A 12939-nucleotide genomic window follows, 5' to 3' on the forward strand; every position below is an offset into this window, starting at 1 on the left:
CTTCTTCTTCTCTTCTTCCTTCTTTCTTCTTCTTCCTTCTTCCTCCTTCTTCCTTCTTCCTTCTTCTTTCTTCTTCTTTTTTTTAATTTTGGTGCCAGGAATTGAACTTGGAACCTTGTGTTTACAAGGCAGGTGATGGCACCACTAAGCTAAATCTCCAGGCTTAGTTTGTGCTTTTTTTTTTTTTTTGAGACAGGGTCTTGCTACACAGCTCAGGCTGGTCTTAAATTCAAGGCAATCCTCCTGTCTCAGCCTCCCAGGTGTTGAGATTAAAAGAGTTTGCCAGCACGCCAGGCCTGTGTACAGCTTCTTGAAGTTGCAGATCACTTTCTGGACCATAGGCTACAGAAGAGGTGTTGAGTGGTGGGGAAGGAACTTGACCTTTATGAAATTATACTCAGCATTCATATCATCCACCAAGGCTGCAGGGTATGCCAGTGCATTGTCCATCAGAAGAAGGCACCTTTCAGGTGGTTGGTTGTCAGAAAGATATTTCTAATGGTTATGCAGACATCTCATGCTGCCATTCCATGAACTACTGCCTATGATCCAAGCTTTCAAATTGGCCCTCCACATGATAGGCAGTCTGACCTTGTTCCCATTCTGTTCTGAGTGCATGAGGGGTCTGGGAATGATACAGCAGTAGTGGCTTAATCTTCAGGTTGGCACTCTAGTTTGTACACAGCAAAAGGGTCACTCTGTCCTTCATGGCAGAGCATTTTCCTCCTGTGTGATATAGGTTCTGTTCTGTATCTTCTTCCAGAACAGTCCTGTTTCATTGCAGCTGAACCCTTGTTGAGCAACTTATCCTGCATTCATGAATTCAATAAATTCTTGTAGGCTTCTGAAGCAGCCTTGTCAAAATTGGAGGCCTCACCATGTCTTATCTCACTGTGGTTGCTACTTCTCTTAAAGAATTTATCCAGCTACTCTCTATTGCCTTTATTTATGTATTTATTTTTTGGTATCAGGAATCAAGGTTCAGGATCTTGTGCTTACAAGGCAGATGTTGGAACCACTGAGCTAAATCCCTGGCCCTTCTATTGCCTTTAAATTCATCACTTCAGAAGTTTTCTGCCATGACTTCTGTGAGCAGGTTTTTAATGTTATTTGCATTATTTCCTGCTTTTTCATTGATTCCAATTAATCTTACGTTATTCTTCTTTGCATCATCTTACATGTATAGAGGGGTTTTCTTGGAGTAAATTACTGTGAAATTTCCTGGTTTTTTCACTAATATTGTCATGGCTTCATAACCTAGTGTGGTGGCACACACCTGTAATCCCAGCACTTGGGAGGCTGAGGCAGGAGGATTGCTGTGAGTTTGAGACCAGCCTGGGCTACATAGTGAGTTCCAGGTCAGTCTCAACTATATAGTGAGACTCTCTCAAAAACAAACAAACAAACAAACAAACAAACAAGAAATTATCATGGCTTCACTAATATTATCACCTGCCAACTGTTTCTCATTCAACCACCCTGAATAAAGTTTTTCCTCCTTTTCCAGCACTTATGTTCTCTTGTTGGTTAACATTCTTACTTCTTTTGCCACATCTGCTCCTTCTTCAAAACAGTCAAGATTCTGGACTTTGCCATCTTGTACTCCAAGGCCAGATCAATCACATGAATACCATGCTCATTTTTTTCTACTGTTTTTTTTCAATTCAATGATCATTTTCTTCAAATCTTCTTACCATTCTTGCTCTACACTTTCTTGTTACCTTCATAGTTGCTCTGCACAATTTTGCCACCTTCATTACTGCTCTGTACTTCCTTTTTACCACCACGCTTGCTGTGCCCCTTCTTTGGATCCATGCTGGATTGAGTAATAAAGTACAGTACTGTATGTGCTAACAAGCACACAGAAAAGCTTCACAACAAGAGTGCATGGGTCTATCTGCAACTGTGATCTCGACTAGAGGAAACCGTAACACACATACTGCATTTGTGCAGGGAAGGTGACTGTGACCATCGAGGTGGAATTTGTGATCAGAAGCAAAATTTTGCTGAATGCTTCTGTTTGCAAACTGAATTGTGCATGAACAGAGTGTTGGTGAACCAAGGTAGTAGTATTTCCCACTACTAGAAGAGTACCTATCTATGACAAGAATGTCCCTGCACACAAAAAAAGTAGGAGTCAAAGTAAGAGATGAAGATTTTGAATTTCTAACCAGGGCTGAAGACTAAGACTAAATCTTTTTTTTTTTTTTTTTTTTTTTGTTTTTTTGAGACAGGGTCTCACTATGTAGTTGAGACTGACCTGGAACTCACTATGTAGCCTAGGCTGGTCTTGAACTCACAGCAATCCTCCTGCCTCAGCCTCCTGAGTGCTGGGATTACAGGCACGCGCCACCATGCCCGGCAAGACTAAATCTTAATAGATTGCATTAGGTGATATGACAAAAAAAAATTTTTTTTGAGACAGGTTCTTACTATGTAGTTTAAGCTGTCCTTGACCTCACTATGTAATTCAGGCTGGCCTGAAACTTGGGGTGATCCTCCCACCTTTGCCTCCTGAGTGCTGGGATTGCATTCATTTGCCACCATGCCTGGCAATATGACAGACTTTTTATGTAAGATGATTTGAATTGAGTTTTTTCCATTTGCATTTGGTCATGGCTAATTGGAGTCCTATATGCCTCACTTAACTGTATGTCAAATTATTTTCCCAGGCTTGGGAAGTTTTCTGCCATTCTGTCTTTTTTTTTTTTTTTTTTTTTTTTTAAGACAGTCTCACTCTGTAGTTCAGGCTGAACTTGAACCCACTATGTAGCCCAGCCTGGTCTCAAACTCAAGGAAATCCTCCTGCCTTAGCTTCCCAGGTACTGGGATTACATGCAGGTGCCACCCTTCCTGGCTTGTCCATTATCTCTGTGAATCCCAGGTACTGGGATTACATGCAGGTGCCACCCTTCCTGGCTTGTCCATTATCTCTTTTTTATGTTGTTTTGCACTATCTCCTGCTTTTTCATTGGCTGCAATCAGTCTTACGTTATTTTTCTTTGTATTATCTAGCAGCTGTTGGATTGATTTTTTATGGTCCCTTGCTATTTTTAGTTTTATTTATTTTTGTAATACTGGGATTGAACTCAAGACCTTGTGCTTGTGAGGCAGGCATGACACCACTGAGCTAAACCCTATTTTTTTTCTAAACCTTATTTTAAAGAAATCTTTCTTTTCATGATTGCTAACCTCAGTACTGTCTTCTGTATTCTGTTCTCACATTGGCTCATTCTGCTGCATATACTTTCATGGAATTTACAATCTTCTGGATATCTATTTGAAGCTGTTTCATGGATTCTATTTCTTTCCTATGTTGGGTATTCATGGTTTCCATCATTTTCTTAAGCTCCTCTATTTTTTAATCTGTATCTGCTCCAGAGTCACTAACCAAGTCTTTCATTATGGTCACCATCTCTGTAATTATCTGAGAAATTATTTCTGATTTGATTTTTTCTAGAGCCTCATTTATCTGCTTTGTTACTTCTGCTGTTACCAGTTCAGAGAGTCCAGGTGGGTGGCTTTCAAATTGTTCCACCTCATTCCCCCCTGGGTTTGCCTTTGGTGAGCTGGAAGTCTAGGGTTGCTTCTTGCTTAAGTCTCTTCATTTTCTTTTCCTTTTAAAAGTGTAATTCTTGGGTTCATGCTTATAAATTGCTTATGGCAACGAGCTTTATTGCTAGTATTTAGAACCCTTAGGAAATGACTACTTGGAGATGTCTTCCACATGTAGCTGGCTTTTGGATTTTGAACCTGTTGCAAACTCCTACCCCTTCAATTTATTGGAATTTCGAGAAGTTGCTGCCTATTTGGCCTAGCCCCTGATTCTCTGGCTCTGGACTTTAGTATTGTTTATGACCCTTAGGCAATCTCAGTTTTGAAATATCAGGAAGAACAACTGATTAGAACAATTATGTCACCTTGGCTAAAGTATCAATAATAACAATAGCATCAAACTCAGCCTAGAAAATGACAAACTGGTGACTATTGACTTGCTACCTTTAACTGTGTGAACTATATTTATGGTTATGTAACAAAATCTAAAACCAGAAAATTGTATATAGTAAATATATACCCTCAATATGACAAATTTACCTTCAGGGGAGAAAATTTAAAAGGGGTTGGGGAAAAAAATAGAGAAATAGAAGAGGAAGAGATTAAAAGCAAGGCTGGACGGTAAAGGAAGACTATGTAAACTTTGGGAAACTGGTAAAGAAGACAGGAAGGAAAGAGAAAAAATGTAAAGAATAGAACAACAATCAAAAGCTAGAAACAATGTTCATAGTCATACAGAAACAAGAACAATCAACAAAACGCAAAACAAAAACAAAAGAAAAAAATGTCCACTTCAAGGTGTATCTCTTCTACCACTGGTAGACAAATTTTGCAGAACAGAGCCCAGATCTATGTTGATTAATCCCAACAAGCCAGCCATAGATTTACAGGGGTAGTGGATAATCCCAGTAAGCCAGTCTCTTTAGTTCTACCAAAGTTCAGGCTGGTTTCTGTCTGTGCGGCTGGAATCCAGTTTGTTCAGCTTGTAGCACTCTGTGTGCATTCTGCTGGCTTGAACTCAGTTCTGCCTCACTGTGGCACTAGGAGCTGCTCTGAGTTCAGTTGCAGGTTTGGGCTGCCCTTCACACCAGTGAGTTTGGGTTTAGGGAGAAACATCACTTGCCACTCCCTTCTTCTTCATTGAAATCTCTCTTTGCTCTCTCCAGGGGGTTCAGTTCTGGCTTCAGATCCTTGCTTGGTATAGGGGACCCACTTCCCTCCTTCTCTTCCTTATGTTGCTATATTCCAGCATCTGAACATCAAATCTCAGAGAGTCTGTGTTATGGTTTGTGTCTAGATGTCCCCCGCAAAGTCTCATGTGGCCATGGGGATTTTTCAGAGGTAGCTGAATCTAGAGGACGGTGTGTGATTATTAAATCAGTCTACTGATTAGTTTGGTACCACTCTAATCCCAGTATTCTGGATAAGATATAAAAGGGGCAAAAAGATACTTTTTTGGGGGAGGGTTGAGACAGGGTCTCACCGTGTATTTGCAACTAACCTGGAATTCACTATGTAGCCCAGGCTGTTCTCAAACTCACAGCGATCCTCCTGCCTCAGCCTTCCAAGTGCTGGGATTACAGGTGTGCACCACCACGTCCAGCGAAAAGATACTGTTAAGGTCCCTGCTGCTTTGCTACCTTCTTTTTCTTTTTTTAATTTTTTGGTGTTGGGGATTGAATTCATGATCTTGTGCTTGCAAGGCAGGCAACGGCAATGCTGAGCTAAATTCCCAGCCCTGCTTTGCTACCTTCTGTCTGCCATAAACTGTTGCCCCTCTGCCATGTGCCACCCTGCCTTAGAGACAGCTGATTATGGACTGAAACTTCTATGAACTGTGAGCTAAATAAACCTTTCCCTTTTTAACTTTGGGTGTTGGGTATTTTGTCTCAGCAGTGTGAGAAAAGTAACTAAGACAGATGTTTCTTTGTTGTTCACCACTCTGCCATCTTCTGCCATTTTCATTTGAAAGAGTCCTCCATAATATTTATTGTATCTTTCCTATTTTACAGATGAGGCTAGCTAGGACCATTCCCCTTTCTCATACATCACTTCCCATGGGTTACCAGTATCAGAAGGTATCTTTTTAGGGTTTGTGGGGTACAGGAAGGACAGAGTTCAATCTCAGTCTGGTTTACGGAATTCAAGAGCTCAGTTTCTTTCTTTTGTTTGTTTTGCTCTTTGAGATAGGGTCTAGCTATCTCATAGCAACTTGCTATGTAGTTTAGGCTGGTCTTGAACTCATGGTGATCCTCCTGCCTCAGCCTCTTGAGTGCCAAGATTACAGGCGTGTGCCACCATGCCTGGCTGAGAGCTTTTCTAAGAATAACCTTCAATATAAAGTATATAGGTTAAGCTCTTGCAAATTCCAACTTTATCTTTTTTTTTGACAAAGGAGAAAGGTTTATTGGAGAATAGGAATAGGGGATGGGAATAGCTCCTGATAGGAGGGGCCCTGAGTGGGTTGCCCCCCAGTTTTATCTTTTTAATAGTTTTGCTCCAACTCTTATTTATCTATTTTTGTGCGTTACTGGGTTAAACTCAGGACCTTGTACTTGCAAGGCAGGCGTAGCACCACTGAGCTAAATCCCCAGCCCCATTTTACCCTAACTCTTATTTGCACTGTTCCATATCTAAAACTACTCTAGTGCCCAGAAAAACGTCAATTGGCTCTATTAAACCTATAATCAGCTGGGGATTTAGCTCTGTGGCAGTGTGCTCCTGCCTTGCAAGCATAAGGTCCTGAGTTCAATCTCTGGTACTGAGAAGAAGAAGAAGAAGAAAAAAAAAAGTGGAGGGGGGAGAAAGAAAGAAAGAGAAAAAAACCCTAAAAGCTATTTAGCACCCCACCACCACCTTTTAAGTCTACCACTTCGAATGTCATCCTTTTTCCCAACCTATTTCTTCCAAATATTCCTCTCTACGAGATTTGTCCTTATGTGTTTGTCAGTGCTCATAATTGTGCATGTGTCTATTTGTGCTTTGTGTCTCTACTGTGATTATATGGTTAAATGTTTGGTATGTCCTTGATATATGTGAGTGACTGTGTGATTGTGTGTATGTGTGGGTGGGGGACATGTGTATATGGGTGAGGATGTAGACATTTGTGGGATTTGCGTGTTGACTTGTTTGCTGGCTGTTGTCTCAGTCCATCCATTTGTGGTATTCAATTTTACAGGACCGTCATAGAGTATTCTATGACTAGGGGAAAGAGGATGGGGGCTCTTGGCTTAAGACTTCAACCTCATAGGGCCTGCAGAGGGTATCTAGTGTATAGGCAAATGGGGCCTGTGGCTTGTGGGAGGAGGGCTTTGGCCTGAGCATGCTGGGATGCCTTATTCCAGAAAGGGGCTGGAAAAGAGAAGAAATTCAGTGACTCAGCTTCTGAAAGTCCCTGATCCTGAAGGGGTTCTGTTTCATTTCCCATCTTTCTCCAAATTTTTCTGTCCATATCCAGAGCTTCGTGGGCCAGACAAAGGGGCAGAGCTTGGCCCTTCAGTCCCAGAGTGTGGGTGGGACATTACAAAAACTTCCAGAGGTGATAGGACATTAGAACAGGGAGAAGTCTTGAGCAATAGTACAACCCCCTTTCACTGTTTCCTACCCCCCTGGAGCTTGAATTAGTGCCATTCCAGGGTTTCTTGAATACTTCTGCTCTTCATTCCTTGTAATTTGGGCCACTCTGGGCCCCAGGGTGCCTGGGTCTGGACTAAGCTTGCTTGGGAGAGGCTCAGTAAACAAGGGTCTCTGAGCACAAAGAACAGGGTGACTCATGTGGCTGGAGATGGAAAGTTCTGGACGTTAGAGGGAGGCAGGGGAGCTGGATAATGGAGGGAGCTTTGGAGCTTGAGGGTTGATGGGGTAGGAGCGAGGACATTCTAGAGAGAATGAACAGCAAGCACAAAGGCTCAGAGGAAGAGCCTGGGTTTGTGGTTAACATGTTGAACCATTGATAGTACATGCATGATTATTTCATTGGATTATTTGTACCACACTGGTGGCATACATGCATCGCTGTTCCATGTCCCCGACAGGACAGTCATGTGTATATATGGCCCCATCGTGAATGTGTTAATCCTAAATAGGCAAGGGTAGGTAGTAAGAGAGGCTATGTATGGGTGTGTAAAATGGAGTGGGGGATTGTTTTCTGATCAGATCTACCTTTAGAATGATTTCTGAGGCTGGAGCTGCGGGAATGGCCATCCCAGCTTCAATTTGCAGTCCTGAGAAGGCGCATCCAGATTGGCTGAATCTCACTAGGTACAAGGGAGGCTGAGAAAGTGAGTATCTGGCTAGTTGGGCTTTTATGTAGCAAGGGGATTCTGTGATGCAGTTGCCCTAAGAAGGGAGGGCTGGACTGCAGCAGTAGGGCAGAGGAAGTGGGACAGACATCAGAGACATGAAAGAGATAGGAAGCCAATGACTTGGTAGACACTGAAGTGAGAGGAAAGAGCAGACGGAAGAGCCAGGGATGACACAGATGCACTTCTGGGTTGCAGGTTGCAGAGCAAACTGCCTATTTGGGATTTTCTCTTGGATCTCCCATAGCCATGTAATTCCAAAACCAAACTCTAGATTTCCCTTCCAGCTTGTCCCCACCCTGCCAAATTCACCTGTCTCTGAGACTATCATCACCATTCCTCAGCTGCTCAGGCTGAAACCTGGAGTCATCCTGTTTCATCTCTTTCCTTTATTTCTCAAATATAATCTTTAGGGCCAGGGATGTAATTCAGTGGTGCTGTGCCTGCCTGGCAAGCACAAGGTCCTGAGTTCAATTCCCAGTGCCAGGGGGGATCGAACTCGGGACCTTGTTCTTGCCAGCAGAACCACTGAGCTAAATCCCCGCCCCCCAATATACTCTTTCAGCTCAGTCTGTTGTTATATTCATAAGTATGTCTAGAATGCCTACTCTTTTCTATTCCATCTGCTACCACTTGCGTCAGGCTAGTGTCAGCTCCTAGAATATGGAAAGGTGACTGATTTTCCCTTCTTCTGTCACAATCTTTTTTCCAGATTGCAAATGGAATCTTTTAAAATGAGATAATGTTACTCATTGGCTGAAATCTTCCTCAGCACTTTGAACAAAATCCTTACCCTTTTCTGTGGCCTACAGAGACTCAGATCATGTGACCCTGGCCACTCTTATATCCTCCCCTTCTTGTCCACTATGCTCTAGCCACATAGCTCTTTTCTCCTGGAATGGTTGGCATCTTCTCCTGTAGGCATTAGTTTAAACAGCCTCTCCTCAAAGAGGCTTTCCTTAGGCACTCCATTTTAAGCATATTTGTGCCCCCTTCTCCTATTTTTATCTTTCTTATCCTTTTTATTTTATTTTTCTCATATACACAATTTAAAACATTTTTTGAGACAAGTTCTCACAGTGTAGTTCAGGCTGGTCTTGAACTATGCAGCCCATGCTGGCCTCAAACTCTCAGCGATCCTCCTGTCTTAGCCTCCGAAGTGCTTGGAATCATAGGTGTGTACCACCATGCTGTTTTAAATTTTTTTTTTGTACCAGGGATCGAACTTGGGACCTTGTGCTTGCAAGGCAGGCAGTGAAACCACTGAGCTAAATTTCCAGCCCAAAATTTAAAGATTTTTATTATCACATGTTTGTAGTACATAATGATTACATTCATCATGGAGAGTTGATATGTCTGCATAATACATCTTAATTCTTTTTATTTCTCCTTTTCTTTACACAAAATATGAAATCGTTTTTCAGTGTTGCAGCAGACTATTGTTATTTTTGACCACCTAAAATTTGAGCCCTTCCCTATGCAAAAGCCAAATAGGCCAGGGAACTCTCTTTCTCAGCCTTCCTTGAAGCTAGTGAGGTTCAGCCAATCTGGATTCACCTTTTCAGGACTGAATGTTAGAACTAGAGATATAGCAGGGCCTATGGGGAATTCAGTTTAATAGTGGTATGGATTTGGATTTGAAATGTCCCCTAAAGCTCAAGGCTAAAGGCTTAGTTCCCAGCAGATAGACTTTTTGGAAAGTGGTTGGATGAGGGCTGTAATTTCATGTGGGTTAATCCACTGATGAGATCGTACTTTGTATGGCATATTGTGGGGGATGGAAGCAGGAGGTGGAGCTTAAGTTGAAGGGAGTAGATGGTGGGAATGTGATCTCAGAGACTGTATCTGGCCCCTGGCCCCTTTCTTTATGGCTCTTTCCAACCTTCTGTGCTTCCTGGATTCCATGAAGTAAATAGCATTCCTCTGCCAGTGCCCTTCTACCAGGATGTTTCTGCCTTGCCACAATCTTAAAAGCAGTGGAGCTGGCCAACTATGGAACCATGAGCCCAAATAAATCTTCTCCTTCTTTAAATTATTCTCAGGTCACAGTGATGTAAAACTGACTAGTGCAGACAGTGACAATAGAATTGACCCTTTGACTCAGCAGTGTTTGAAGCATCTGTGGCCAATTTCCATGTTCTATGGAACATGTGAAGAAGTGGCTCACATTCCACGCCTGCTTCTGGGTCACACTCACCACCTTTCTGTCTGTCCACACGTGTATCTGCATAGAAAGTTCTCTGTGGCTACTAACAAAAGTCAATTTTGAAACAGGTTTATGAGGCTCCACTCAGTTTGCTAGAACTAGCACAGGGTGGATTACCATAGAATGAAAGCTCCATTCATGGTGAGCTTGAAGGACATGGAGAAGACAGTTTGTCCAGTAAGCAGAACATCTTATTGAGCATTTTTTCCCCCAAAAGAGGAATGGTTCCTTGAATTGGAAGCTGAGACCACCTGAGGCTACAGATGAGATCATCTTGGCTTGGGGTTTTTGTGCCTCAGAGTGAGTAGAGAGTTATCACATTGGCAGAGATACCTGACTACCTGGGTACCTGACTACCAAGGGTAGACAAGCCTGCAGCTACATGATAGATTCATGGACTGGAGTAAAGGTACAGTTTCTGGGGCACTTCCTGGTAATGCTATGTCCAGTGGTCAAAGTTAATGGAAGACCACTATAATCTTAATCAGACAGGACTACCAGAGGTTTGGGTGCCTTAGTGCGCATAGAGTATCAACCAGCTGAAGTGCCAATTAAAGGTAAAGAGACTCCGCACTGTGTCACAGAGGAATTGTGGTAGAGAATTATAAGCTTCCTACTCCCTGTGTAATTTCCTCACTTTGAGGGGATCCCTTTTGACCTTTTGACTTTTGAATATGAGTGATTAAGATAGATTTTGCTGTATGGTAAAGATGGAGGAATGTTGCGGACATAATTAAGGTCCCTAATCAGTTGACTTTGAGTTAGCCAAAGGGAAATTACCCCTGGTGAACCTGGCTTTATCTGGTCAAGGCTTTTCAAAATTGTCTAGAAATAAAAAACAGCAGCAGATGCTCTTTGTTGGCCCTAAAGAAATGGAGAGGGCCATAGGACAACAGTAGGCAACTTTAGGACTAAGGGCCTTAGTCCTACAACCATATGTACCAACAACCAGTGGCTAGGAAGAAGACTGCACTTTGCAGATGAGATTTCAACCCTAGCTGACATCTTGAGTTCAGCCAGGTGAGACCCTAAGCAGACCCAGCCAGCCCATACCCAACCTTCTGATTCTAGGCTGTGAGATAATACATTTGGATGATCTTGAGCCACTGAACTTGTGGTGATTTTTTTTAAATGCAGCCTTTGAAAACCAACACAAGAAGAAAGTAACTGCCAGCTAAGTCCCAGGACCAACTAATAAAAACTCTACCCATATTTCCTCTTTTTTTGTGTGTGAAATGTGTCTATTTTGTTTGTTTTGAGACAGAGTCTCACTCTGTAATTCAGCTTGGCCTTGAATTCACTGTGTAGCCCAAGCTGGTCTCAAACTTGTGGTGATCCTCCTGCCTCAGCATCCTGAGTTCTGGGATTACAGGTGTGGATCACCACAGCTGGCAGAATGTTTCTATGTTTTTGTACTTTAATTGACTCCCTTCTTTTTTTAACCCTCCTTTGTCCCATTCATTTCCAGTTTTTACTTTTTTTGTTTGTTTGCTTTTTGAGACAGGGTCTCACTATGTAGTTGAGACTGACCTGGAACTTACTGTGTAGCCCAGGCTGGTCTTGAACTCACAGCGATGCTCCTGCCTCAGCCTCCTGAGTGCTGGGATTGCAGGTGTGAGCCACCATGCCTGGCTCCAGTTTTTATTTTTAAATTTTGTTCTTTTTATTTTTTAATTTATTTATTTTTTGGTTTTTTTTAGACAGGGTTTCACTATGTATTTTAGGCTGGCCTTAAACTCACTATGTAGCCCAGGCTGGCCTTAAACTCACAGAGATCCTCCTGTCTCATCCTCCTGAGTGCTGGGATTATAGGCATGTGCCATCACACTTGGCTATCCAGTTTTTATTTTTAGTAGTATATGTTTGTAGTGGGTAATATTTACATGCTTTGTAGGGAGTTGGTACATGTTCAAAATACATCTTAATTCCTTTTTTTCATTTCCTTTCCCTTTCCTCCCACCTTCCTCCTGCCATCTCTTAGTTCCCTTCTCTTTTATGAAAGAACTATCTCCCTTTTTCCTATTGTGTATCTTTTATTTTGCTCTTAATTTATATTTTAAGTTTCTCATGTAAGAGAAACCATATGATATTTAAGCTTATAAGTCCGATTTACTTTGCTTAATATCCTGGCCTCAAGGTGCATCCATTTTTCTACATACGACTCATTTATCTTTTAATGGCAGAGTAGTACTCCATTGTGTGTAAATACCACATTTTCTTTATCCACTCATCTGCTGATGGTCAAATAGGCTGCTTCCAAGATTTAGCTATTATGAATTGTGCTGCTATAAACATGAGTATGCATGTATCACTATAATATACTGAAATATCTTTAATTCTTTTTAAGAAGATACCTAGCAGGGGGATAGCTAAGTCAAATGGAATTTCTAGTTTTAGTTTTTTGAGGACTCTATACTGATTTCCATATGATTGTTGTAGTTTATGTTCTCACCAAAAGTGTAGAAAATAATAGTTTCTTTCTCCTTGGCTTCTATAACATTTGTTATTACTTGATTTTTTTATGACGGCCATTCTTTGTGAGGTAAGATGGCATCTCAATATTTTAATATGCATTTCTCTAATGGCCAGTGATGTTGAGTATTTCTTCATGTATTTATTGGCCATTTGTACTTCTTTGGAATGTCTATTCATTCTAGTTGCCCATTTTTTGATTTGGTCTTTTATTTTGGGGAGAATAATTTTATTGAGTTCTTTATATATTCTAGATATCAGTCCTCTGTCTGAGGAATAGCTGGCGAAAAATTTTTCCCCATTCTATAGGTTGTCTTTTTAGTCTGTTGGTTGTTTCTTTTGCTGTGTGGAAGCTTTTTTTTTTTTTTTTTTTTTTTTTTTTTTTTTTTTTTTTTTTTTGGGTTT

General features: G+C 41.5%; 1 protein-coding gene across 1 annotated transcript in view; it reads right to left on the bottom strand.

Annotated features, from left to right (window-relative positions):
* Positions 1-12939, bottom strand: part of Ccl19 (C-C motif chemokine ligand 19) — a 24115-nt gene that overhangs the window by 692 nt on the left and 10484 nt on the right. The gene's annotated exons all lie outside the window — the stretch shown is intronic.

This window comes from Fukomys damarensis, unplaced genomic scaffold, assembly GCF_012274545.1.
Source record: "Fukomys damarensis isolate Sample0158 unplaced genomic scaffold, DMR_v1.0_HiC HiC_scaffold_36, whole genome shotgun sequence".
Taxonomy (NCBI): Eukaryota; Metazoa; Chordata; class Mammalia; order Rodentia; family Bathyergidae; genus Fukomys; species Fukomys damarensis.